The sequence below is a fragment of the Hemiscyllium ocellatum genome, chromosome 45 (genome assembly GCF_020745735.1).
Source record: "Hemiscyllium ocellatum isolate sHemOce1 chromosome 45, sHemOce1.pat.X.cur, whole genome shotgun sequence".
NCBI lineage: Eukaryota > Metazoa > Chordata > Chondrichthyes > Orectolobiformes > Hemiscylliidae > Hemiscyllium > Hemiscyllium ocellatum.
In genome coordinates, this window is record NC_083445.1 from 25,058,537 (window position 1) to 25,073,679 (window position 15,143).

The following is a 15,143-nucleotide window of genomic DNA, read 5'->3' on the forward strand; positions in this document are numbered from 1 at the left end:
CAACACACACTCACTCCCAAACACACTCACTCCTAGCACATGTCCACCCCAACACATGCTCATCCCAAACATACACTCACCCCAGCACACACTCACCCCAACACACACTCACCCCAACACACACTCGCCCCAACTCACACTCACCCCCAACACATACTCACCCCCAACACACACTCGCCCAAAACACACACTTACCCCCAACACACACTCACCTCCAACACACACTGACCCCCAACACACACTCACCCCAAACACACTCACCACCAACACACACTCACCCCAAACACACTCACCCCAACACACGCTCACCCCCAACACACACTCAACCTCAACACACTCTCACCACCAACACGCACTCACGCCAACACACACTCATCCCCAACACACACCCCAAACACACACTCACAACCAACACACATTTACCCCAGCACACACTCACACATCATCCCCAAACACACACTCAGCCCCAACACACACTTAACACCAACACAGACTCACCACCAACACACACTCATCCCAAACACACTCACCACAACACATGCTCACCCCAACACACACTCAACCTCAACACACACTCATCCCCAACACAGATACACACTCACCTCCAACACACACTCACCTCTAACACCCACTTACCCCTAACACACACTCACCCCAAACACACACTCACCTCCAACACACAGTCACCCCCAACACACACTCACCCCTAACACACGCTCACTCTAATACATGCTCATACCAAACATACACTCACCGCAAACACACACTCAACCTCAACACACACTCACCACCAACAGACACTCACCCCAACACACACTCAACCTCAACACACACTCACCACCAACACACACTCACCCCAAACACACTCACCCCAACACACACTCACCCCCAACACACACACCCCAAACACAATCTCACTCCAACACATTTGCCCCAACACACACTCAAGCCCAAACATGCACTCATCCCCAACACACTCAAACTGCAACACACACTCACCCCCAACACACACTCAGCCCCAACACACACACACCCCAAACATACACTCACCCCAAAAACACATTTACCCCCAACCCACACTCACCCCAACACATGCTCGCCCCAAACATACATTCACCCCAAACACACTCATCCCATACACACACTCACCCCCAACACACACACACCCCAAACACACGCTCACAACCAACACATATTCACCCCAGCACACACTCACACACTTGCCACCAACATACACTCATCCCCAAACACACACTCACCCCCAACACACACTCACCTCCAACACACAGTCACCCCCAACACACACTCACCCCGAACACACGCTTACTCTAACACATGCTCATCCCAAACATACACTCACCGCAAACACACACTCAACCTCAACACACACTCACCATCAACACTCACCCCAACACACACTCAACCTCAACACACACTCACCCCCAACACACACACCCCAAACACACGCTCACAACCAACACATATTCACCCCAGCACACACTCACACACTTAGCACCAACATACACTCATCCCCAAACACACACTCACCCCCAACACACACTCACCCCAAAACACACACAATCACACACTCACCCCAACACACACTCACCCCAAACACACTCACCTCGACATACACTCACTCCCAACACACACTCAACCTCAACACACACTTACCACCAACACACACTCACCCCAAACACACGCACCCCAACTCACACTCACCCCCAATACACACACCCCAAACACACACTCACAACCAACACACATTTACCCCCAGCACACACTCACACACTCATTCCCAACCACACACTCACCCCAAACACACCCTCACCCCAACATACACACAACCTGCAAAACACACTCACCCCCAACACACACTCAGTCCCAACACATGCTCACCCCAAACATACACTCACCACCAACACTCACACCCCAAACACACACTCACAACCAACACAAATTCACCTCCAGCACACACTCACACACTCACCCCCAACACAACACTCATACCAAAACCACACTCACCACAACACACACTCACCCCAAACACACCCACACCCTCAACACACACTCAACCCACAACACACACTCAAACCCCAACACACACTCACCTCCAACACACACACACCCCAACACACATTCACACCCCAACACACACTCACATACCCAACACAGACTCACCTACTCACCCCCTGACACACACTCACTCCAACACACACTCACCTCCAACAGACACAACCCCCAACACACACTTGCCCCAACACATGCTCACTCATTCACCTCCAACACACATTCACGCACTGACCTCCAACACATACTCGCCCCAACCCACACTCACACACACACCTCCAACACACATTCACTCCCAACACACACTCAACCTCTACACACCCTCAACACCAACACACCCTCACCCCCAACACAGAGTCAGACACTCTCACCCCCAACACACACTTATCCTCAACACACACTCACCTCCAACACACACTCATCCCCAACACGGACTCACACACTCACCTCCAACACACACTCGCCCCAACACACTCACCCCAAACACACACTCATTTCTAACACACACTCACCCCAACACACACTCACCCCAACACACGCTCGCCCCAAACATACATTCACCCCAAACACACACTTACCCCCAACACACACTCACCCTGACACACACTCACCCCAGCACAGGCTCGTCCCAAACATACACTCACCTCCAACACACACTCATCCCCAACATGGACTCACACACTCACCCCCTGACACACACTCACTCCAACACATTCACCTCCAACACACACAACCCCCAACACACTTGCCGCAACACGTGCTCACTCATTCACCTCCAACACACACTCACACACACACCTCCGACACACACACACTCCCAACAAACACTCAACCCCTACACACCCTCACCTCCAACACACGCTCACCCCCAACACAAAGTCACACACTCACTCCCCCAACATGCACTTATCTCCAATGCACACTCACCTCCAACACACACTCATCCCCAACACAGACTCACACACTCATCTCCAACACATACCCCAAACACACACTCACCCCCAACACACACACACCCTAACACACACTGGCCGCAAACATGCAATCATCCCAAACACACTCTCATCCCCAACACACACTTACCCCGAACACACACTCACCCCAACACACACTCACCCCAAACACACACTCACCCCAAACACACACTCACCAACATACACTCACCCCAAACACACACTCACCCCAAACACACACTCACCAACATACTCTCACCTCCAACACACAGTCATCCCCAACATGGACTCACATACTCACCTCCAACACACACTCGCCCCAACACACACTCACCCAACATACACTCACAAATTCACCCCAACACACCCCCCAAAACACATTCATTGCAACATACACTCACCCCGGCACACATTCATACACACACACCCAAAACACATTCATCCCCAACACACACCACCCAAACACAGACTCACACATTCACCGCAACACATGCTCACCCCCAGCACACATTCACCCCAAACACACACTTACCCCAACACACATTCACACCCAATACACACTCACTCCAACACACACTAACCCCTAAAACACACTCGTCCCAACACACTCACCCCAACACGTACTCACACACTCACCCCAACACACACTCATCCCTAAAACACTCTCACCCCAAACTTACACTCACCCCTAAAACACACTAATCCCAACACACTATCCCCTAACACACTAATCCTCAACACACACTCACCCCAAACATACACTCACAATAAACACACACTCACCCCAACATACACTCACATATTCAGCTCCAACACACAGTCACCCCAACACACTCAACACCCAACACACACTCACCCCCAACACACACTCAACCCAAACACACACTCACACTCACCCCAACACACACTCAACCCAAACAACACTCACACACTCACCCACAAAACACACTCACCCCAGCACACACACACACACCCAACACACACTCACCCCAACACATACTCACCCCCAACACACACTCACCCCAAACATACATTCACCCCAACACACACTCACCCTCAACACACATTCACCCCTAAAACACACTCACCCCAAATATACACTCACCCCAACACACACTCACCACAACACAAACTCACTCCAACGCATACTCACCCCATACATATACTCACCCCCAAATACACACTCACCCCAACACACACTCAACACTCACCCCCAACACATACTCACCCCCAACACACACTTGCCCCAAATGCACACTCAAACCAAACACAGAGTCACACACTAACTGCAACACACACTCACCCCCAACACAAACTCACCCCAACACACACTCACCCCAAACACACACTCACACACTCACTGCAACACACACTCACCCCAACACACACTGACCACCAACACAGATTCACACACTCACTCCAACGCACACTCACCCCACCACACACTCACCCCAACACACACTCACCCCAAACGCTCACCCCCAACACACACTCACGCCCAAACACACACTCACCCCAACACACACTCACCCCAAACACACATTCACACACTCAGCCCCAACACACACTCAACCCAACACACACTCACCCTCAAAACACATTCACCCCCAAAACACACTCACCCCAAACATACAGTCACCCCCAACACACACTCACCTCAACCACACACTCACCCCCAACGCACACTCATCCCAAACACACACTCACCCCAACACACAGTCACCTGAATACACACTCACCCCAAACACACACTCACCCCAACACACATTCAACACTCACCCGCAACACATAATTACCCCCAACACACTCTCGCCCCAAATGCACACTCAAACCAAACACAGACTCACACACTCACTGCAACACATACTCACCCCAACACATACTCAACCCCAATAGACACTCACCCCAACACACACTCACCCCCAACACAAACTCACCCCAAACACACACTCAACCCCAGCACACACTCATCCCCTTCACATACTCACCCCAAACACTCACTCACACTCTCAACCCCAACACACACTCAACCCAAACATGGACTCATACTCTCACCCCAACACACACTCACACACTCACCCTCAACACACACTCACCCCAACACACACTCACCCCCAATACACACTCACCCCAAACTTACACTCACCCCAACACACACTCAACCGCAACACAGACTAACCCCCAACACACTATCCCCTAACACACTAACCCTCAACATACACTCAGCCCCAAAACAAACTCACCCCAAAACTACACTCACCCAACACGCACTCACCCCAAACACACTCACCCCAACACACACTCACCCCAAACACACTCACCCCAACACACTCTCCCCAACACACACTCACCCCAACACACACTCACCACCAACACAGACTCACACACTCACCCCCAACACATACTCACCCCAAACACAGACTCACACTCCCACCCCAACACACACTCACACTCTCACGTCCAACACACTCACCCCCAACACATACTCAACACCAACACAGACTCACAAACTCGCCCCAACATACATTCACTCCAACACACACTCACTCCAACGCACACTCACCCCAACACACACTCACCCCAACACACACTCATCCCAAACGCTCACCCCAACACACACACACACACACCCAAACACACACTCATCCCAACACACACTCACCACAAACACACACACTCTCACCCCAACACACACTCACCCCCAACACACACACTCACCCCCAACACACACTTACCCCAACACAAACTCACCCCAACACACACTCACTCCAACGCACACTCACTCCAATGCACACTCACCATCAACACACATTCACCCCCAAAACACACTCACCCTAACCACACACTCACCCCCAACACACACTCACCCAAACATACACTCAACCCCAACACACACTCACCCCAAACACACACTAACCCCAATACACACTCATTCCAAACACACACACCACCAACACACACTCACCCCCAACACACATTCACCCCAACACACACTCACCCCAATACACACTCAACACTCACCCGCAACACATACTCACCCCCAACACACATTCGCCCCAAACGCACACTCAAACCAAACACAGACTCACACACTCACTGCAACACATACTCACGCCAACACGCACTCAACACCAACACACACTCACCCCAATACACACCCCCCCAACACAAACTCACCCCAAACACACACTCAACCCTAGCACACACTCACCACCAACACAGACTCACACACTCACCCCAACACACACTCACTCCAACACACACTCACTCCAACGCACACTCACCCCAACACACACTTACCCCAAACGCTCACCCTAACACACACTCACCCCCAACACACACTCACCCCAACACACACTCACCCCCAACACACACTCACCACAAACACAGACTCACAAACTCACTCCAACACACACTCACTCCAACGCACACTCACTCCAACGCACACTCAGCCTCAACACACATTCACCCCAAACACACTCACCCCAAACATACACTCACCCCCAACACACACTCACCCCCAACACACACTCACCCCAAACATAAACTCACCCCCAACACACACTCACCCCAACACACACACTCTCACCCCAACACACACTCACCCCCAACACACACTCACCCCAAAACACACTCACCCCAAACACACACTCACCCCAACACACACTCAACGCTCACCCGCAACACATACTCACCCCCAACACACATTCGCCCCAAACGCACACTCAAACCAAACACAGACTCACACACTCACTGCAACACATACACCAACACACACTCAACCCCAACACACACTCACCCCAACACACACTCCACCCAACATATACTCACCACCAACACAGACTCACACACTCACCCCAACACACACTCACCCCAAACACACACTCACCCCTAGCACACACTCACCCACATCATATACTCACCCCAAACACACACTCACACTCGCAATCCCAACTCACACTCACACACTCATCCCCAACACACTCTCACCCCAACACATACTCACCCCCAAAACACACTCACCCCAAACTTACACTCACCCCAACACACACTCAACCCCAACACACACTAACCCCCAACAGCCAATCCCCTAACACACTAACCCTCAACACACACTTAGCCCCAAAACAAACTCACCCCAAAAATACACTCACCCCCAACACACACCCTCAAACACACACTCACCCCAACACACACTCACCCCAAACACACACTCACTCTCACCCCCAACGCATGCTCACCCCAAACCCAGACTCACACTCACCCCCAACACACACTCAACCCAACACACACTCAGCCCCAAAACACAATGACCTCAAACATACCTTCAACACACACTCACCCCAACACACAGTCACATATTCAGCTCCAACACACAGTCACCCCTAAAACACACTCAACACCCAACACACGCTCACCTCCAACACACACTCACCCCCTAAAACACCCCAACACAGAATCACACACTCAACCCCCTAACACACTCACACACTCACCCCCAACACACACTCACCCCAAACACAGACTCACACTCTCACCCGAACACACACTCACACTCTCACCCACAAAACACACTCACCCCAATACACGCACACCTCCAACACACACACCCCAACACACACTCACCTCAAACACAAACTCACACTCTCAGCCACAACACACACTCACCCCAAACACAGACTCACACTCTAACCCCAAAACACACTCAGACACTCACTGGCAACACGCACTTACCCCAACACACACAGTCCCAAAACACACTGACCCAAAACATACACTCACCCGCAACACACACCTCAACCCCAACACACTGACCCGGGGCAGGGACAGTCCCACGCTGACCCAGGATCGGGACAGTCTCACACTGAACAGGGACAGAGACCATCCCACACGGAACCGGGACAGGGACAGTCCCACAATGACCCGGGACAAGGACAGTCCCACACTAACCCGGGACGGGGACAGTCCGACACTGACCTGGGACAGGGACAGTCCCACAATGACCCAGGACAGGGACAGTCCCACACTAACCCGGGACGGGGACAGTCCGACACTGACCTGGGACAGGGACAGTCCCACACTGACCCAGGACAGGGACAGTCCCACACTGACCTGGGACAAGGACAGTCCCACACTAACCCGGGACAGGGACAGTCCCACACTGACCCAGGACAGGGACAGTCCCACACTGACCTGGGACATTGACGGTCCCACGCCGATCCAGGATCGGGACAGTCCCACACTGACAGGGACAGAGACCTTCCCACACTGACCCGGGACAGGGACAGCCCCACACTGACCCAGGGCAGGGACAGTCACACACTGACCCGGGACAGGGGCAGTCCCACGCATATCCAGGACTGGGACTGTCCCACACTGACCTAGGACAGGGTCTGTCCGACCATGACCCGGGACAATGACAGTCTCACGCTGACGCAGGATAGGGACACAACCACACTGACACGGGACAGGGACAGGCGCACACTGACCTGGGACAGGGACAGACGCACACTGACCTGGGACAGGGACAGACGCACACTGACCCAGGACAGGAACAGACGCACACTGACCTGGGACAGGGACAGACGCACACTGACCCAGGACAGGAACAGACGCACACTGACCTGGGACAGGGACAGACGCACACTGACCCGGGCGGGGACAGTCCCACACTGACCTGGGACAGGGACAGACCCACACTGACCCAGGACAGGAACAGACGCACACTGACCTGGGACAGGGACAGACGCACACTGACCCAGGCAGGGACAGTCCCACACTGACCCGGGACAGGGACAGTCCCACACTGGCCTGGGACAGGGGCAGTCCCACACTGACCCGGGTCAGGGACAGTCCCATACTGACCCGGGACAGGGACAGTCCCATACTGACCCGGGACAGGGACAGTCCCATACTGACCCAGGACAGGGACAGTACCACACTGACCCGGGACAGGGACAGTCACACACTGATCTGGGACAGGGACAGTCCCACACTGACCCAGGACAGGGGCAGTCCCACACTGACCCAGGAGAGGGACAGTCCCACACTGACCCGGGACAGGGACAGTCCCACACTGACCCGGGACAGTGACAATCTCACACTGTCCTGGGACAGGAACAGACCAGACTGATCCGGGGTAGGGACCGTCCCAAACTAACCCGGGACATTGACAGTCCCATGATGAGCCAGGATAGGGACAGACCCTCACTGAACTGGGACAGAGACCATCCCACACTGATCTGGGACAGGGACAGGTGCACACTGACCCAGGACAGGGACAGTCCCACACTGACCCAGAACAAGTACAGTCCCACACTGACCTGGGACAGGTACAGTCCCAATCTGACCCAGGAGAGGGACAGTCCCACACTGACCCAGAACAATTACAGTCCCACACTGACCCGGGACAGGTACAGTCCCACACTGACCCAGAACAAGTACAGTCCCACACTGACCTGGGACAGGTACAGTCCCACACTGACCCAGGACAGGGACAGTCCCACACTAACCCGGGACAGGGACAGTCCCACACGACTCAGGACAGGTACAGTCCCACACTGACCTGGGACAGGGACAGTCCCACACTGACCCAGGACAGGTACAGTCCCACACTGACCCGGGACAGGTACAGTCCCACACTGACCCGGGACAGGGACAGGGGCACATTGACCCAGGACGGGACAGTCCCTCACTGACCCAGGACAGGAACAGACCCACGCTGTCCTGGGATAGGGACAGTCCCACATTGACCCGGGACAGGGACAGGCACACACTGACCCGTGAGAGGGACAGCCTCACACTGACCTGGGACAGGAACAGTCCCACACTGACCCGGAGCAGGGACAGTCCCACACTGACCCAGGACAGGGAGAGTCCCTCACTGACCCAGGACAGGGACAGTCCCACACTGACCCGGGACAGGGACAGACCCACACTGACCCGGAACAGGGACAGTCCCACACTGACCCGGATAGCGACAGCCCACACTGACCTGGGACAGGGACAGTCCCACACTGACCCAGGACAGGGACAGTCCCACACAGACCCAGGAGAGGGACAGACCCACACTGACCCGGAGCAGGGACAGTCCCACACTGACCCGGATAGCGACAGCCCACACTGACCCGGGACAGGGACAGACCCACACTGACCCGGGACAGGGACAGTCCCACACTGGCCCAGGACAGGGAGAGTCCCACACTGACCCGGGGCAGGGACAGTCCCACACCGACCCGGGACAGGGACAGTCCCACACTGACCAAGGACAGGGACAGTCCCACACAGACCCAGGCAGCTACAGTCCCACACTGACCTGGCACAGGTACAGTCCCACACTGACCCAGGCAGGTACAGTCCCACACTGACCCAGGACAGGTACAGTCCCACACTGACCTGGGACATGTACAGTCCCACACTGACCCAGGACAGGGACAGTCCCACACTGACCCGGGACAGGGACAGTCCCACACGACTCAGGACAGGGACAGTCCCACACTGACCTGGGACAGGGATAGTCCCACACTGACCTAGGACAGGTGCCGTCCCACACTGACCCGGGACAGGGGACAGTCCCACACTGACCCAGGACAGGGACAGTCCCACACTGACCCAGGCAGGTACAGTCCCACACTGACCCAGGACAGGGACAGTCCCACACTGACCCAGGCAGGTACAGCCCCACACTGACCCAGGACAGGGACAGTCCCATACTGCCCCGGGACAGGGACAGTCCCACACTGACCTGGGACAGGTACTGTCCCACACTGACCCACGACCGGATCAGTCCCACACTGACCCAGGACAGGGACAGTCCCACACTGACCCGGGATAACGACAGCCCACATTGACCCAGGCAGGTACAGTCCCACACTGACCCAGGACAGGGACAGTCCCATACTGACCCGGGACAGGGACAGTCCCACACGACTCAGGACAGGGACAGTCCCACACTGACCTGGGACAGGGACAGTCCCACACTGACCTAGGCAGGTACAGTCCCACACTGATCCAGGCAGGTACAGTCCCACACTGACCCAGGACAGGTACAGTCCCACACTGACCCGGGACAGGTACAGTCCCACACTGACCCAGGACAGGGACAGTCCCACACTGACCCGGGACAGGGACAGTCCCACAGCACTCAGGACAGGTACAGTCCCACACTGACCCGGAACAGGGACAGTCCCACACTGACCCAGGACAGGTACAGTCCCACGCTGAGCCAGGGTAGGTACAGTCCCACACTGACCCGGGACAGGGACAGGCGCACACTGACCTGGGACAGGGACAGACGCACACTGACCTGGGACAGGGACAGACGCACACTGACCCAGGACAGGAACAGACGCACACTGACCTGGGACAGGGACAGACGCACACTGACCCAGGACAGGAACAGACGCACACTGACCTGGGACAGGGACAGACGCACACTGACCCGGGCGGGGACAGTCCCACACTGACCTGGGACAGGGCCAGACCCACACTGACCCAGGACAGGAACAGACGCACACTGACCTGGGACAGAGACAGACGCACACTGACCCAGGCAGGGACAGTCCCACACTGACCCGGGACAGGGACAGTCCCACACTGGCCTGGGACAGGGGCAGTCCCACACTGACCCGGGTCAGGGACAGTCCCATACTGACCCGGGACAGGGACAGTCCCATACTGACCCAGGACAGGGACAGTACCACACTGACCCGGGACAGGGACAGTCACACACTGACCCGGGACAGGGACAGTCACACACTGATCTGGGACAGGGACAGTCCCACACTGACCCAGGACAGGGACAGTCCCACACTGACCCAGGAGAGGGACAGTCCCACACTGACCCGGGACAGGGACAGTCCCACACTGACCCGGGACAGTGACAATCTCACACTGTCCTGGGACAGGAACAGACCAGACTGATCCGGGGTAGGGACCGTCCCAAACTAACCCGGGACATTGACAGTCCCATGATGAGCCAGGATAGGGACAGACCCTCACTGAATTGGGACAGAGACCATCCCACACTGATCTGGGACAGGGACAGGTGCACACTGACCCAGGACAGGGACAGTCCCACACTGACCCAGAACAAGTACAGTCCCACACTGACCTGGGACAGGTACAGTCCCAATCTGACCCAGGAGAGGGACAGTCCCACACTGACCCAGAACAAGTACAGTCCCACACTGACCCGGGACAGGTACAGTCCCACACTGACCCAGAACAAGTACAGTCCCACACTGACCTGGGACAGGTACAGTCCCACACTGACCCAGGACAGGGACAGTCCCACACTAACCCGGGACAGGGACAGTCCCACACGACTCAGGACAGGTACAGTCCCACACTGACCTGGGACAGGGACAGTCCCACACTGACCCAGGACAGGTACAGTCCCACACTGACCCGGGACAGGTACAGTCCCACACTGACCCGGGACAGGGACAGGCGCACATTGACCCAGGACGGGACAGTCCCTCACTGACCCAGGACAGGAACAGACCCACGCTGTCCTGGGATAGGGACAGTCCCACATTGACCCGGGACAGGGACAGGCACACACTGACCTGTGAGAGGGACAGCCCCACACTGACCTGGGACAGGAACAGTCCCACACTGACCCGGAGCAGGGACAGTCCCACACTGACCCAGGACAGGGAGAGTCCCTCACTGACCCAGGACAGGGACAGTCCCACACTGACCCGGGACAGGGACAGACCCACACTGACCCGGAACAGGGACAGTCCCACACTGACCCGGATAGCGACAGCCCACACTGACCTGGGACAGGGACAGTCCCACACTGACCCAGGACAGGGACAGTCCCACACAGACCCAGGAGAGGGACAGACCCACACTGACCCGGAGCAGGGACAGTCCCACACTGACCCGGATAGCGACAGCCCACACTGACCCGGGACATGGACAGACCCACACTGACCCGGGACAGGGACAGTCCCACACTGGCCCAGGACAGGGAGAGTCCCACACTGACCCGGGCAGGGACAGTCCCACACCGACCCGGGACAGGGACAGTCCCACACTGACCAAGGACAGGGACAGTCCCACACTGACCCAGGCAGCTACAGTCCCACACTGACCTGGCACAGGTACAGTCCCACACTGACCCAGGCAGGTACAGTCCCACACTGACCCAGGACAGGTACAGTCCCACACTGACCTGGGACATGTACAGTCCCACACTGACCCAGGACAGGGACAGTCCCACACTGACCCGGGACAGGGACAGTCCCACACGACTCAGGACAGGGACAGTCCCACACTGACCTGGGACAGGGATAGTCCCACACTGACCTAGGACAGGTGCCGTCCCACACTGACCCGGGACAGGGGACAGTCCCACACTGACCCAGGACAGGGACAGTCCCACACTGACCCAGGCAGGTACAGTCCCACACTGACCCAGGACAGGGACAGTCCCACACTGACCCAGGCAGGTACAGCCCCACACTGACCCAGGACAGGGACAGTCCCATACTGCCCCGGGACAGGGACAGTCCCACACTGACCTGGGACAGGTACTGTCCCACACTGACCCACGACCGGATCAGTCCCACACTGACCCAGGACAGGGACAGTCCCACACTGACCCGGGATAACGACAGCCCACATTGACCCAGGCAGGTACAGTCCCACACTGACCCAGGACAGGGACAGTCCCACACTGACCCGGGACAGGGACAGTCCCACACGACTCAGGACAGGTACAGTCCCACACTGACCCGGAACAGGGACAGTCCCACACTGACCCAGGACAGGTACAGTCCCACGCTGAGCCAGGGTAGGTACAGTCCCACACTGATCCGGGACAGGGACAGGCGCACATTGACCCAGGACACGGACAGTCCCACACTGACCCAGGACAGGAACAGACCCACACTGTCCTGGGATAGGGACAGTCCCACACTGACTCGTGAGAGGGACAGCCCCACACTGACCTGGGACAGGGACAGTCCCACACTGACCTAGGACAGGGACAGTCCCACACTGACCCGGGACAGGGACAGACCCACACTGACCCGGAACAGGGACAGTCCCACACTGACCCGGGACAGGGACAGTTCGCACACTGACCCAGGACAGGGACAGTCCCACACTGACCCAGGACAGGAACAGTCCCACACTGACCCAGGAGAGGGACAGTCCCACACTGACCCGGGACAGGGACAGTTCCCACACTGACCCAGGACAGGGGCAGTCCCACACTGACCCGGGACAGGGGACAGTCCCACACTGACCCGGGACAGGGACAGACCCGCACTGACCCGGAGCAGGTACAGTCCCACACTGACCCAGGACAGGAACAGTCCAACACTGACCCAGGACGGGGACAGTCCCACACTGACCCAGGCAGGTACAGTCCCACACTGACCCAGGACAGGAACAGTCCAACACTGACCCAGGACGGGGACAGTCCCACACTGACCCAGGCAGGTACAGTCCCACACTGACCCAGGACAGGGACACTCACACACTGACCCAGGACAGGGACAGTCCAATACAGACCCAGGACAGGAACAGACGCACACTGACCTGGGACAGGGACAGACGCACACTGACCCAGGCAGGGACAGTCCCACACTGACCCAGGACAGGAACAGTCCAACACTGACCCAGTACGGGGACAGTCCCACACTGACCCAGGCAGGTACAGTCCCACACTGACCCAGGACAGGGACAGTCACACACTGACCCAGGACAGGGACAGTCCAATACAGACCCAGGACAGGAACAGACGCACACTGACCTGGGACAGGGACAGAGGCACACTGACCCGGGCGGGGACAGTCCCACACTGACCTGGGACAGGGACAGACCCACACTGACCCAGGACAGGAACAGACGCACACTGACCTGGGACAGGGACAGACGCACACTGACCCAGGCAGGGACAGTCCCACACTGACCCGGGACAGGGACAGTCCCACACTGGCCTGGGACAGGGGCAGTCCCACACTGACCCGGGTCAGGGACAGTCCCATACTGACCCGGGACAGGGACAGTCCCATACTGACCCGGGACAGGGACAGTCCCATACTGACCCAGGACAGGGACAGTACCACACTGACCCGGGACAGGGACAGTCACACACTGACC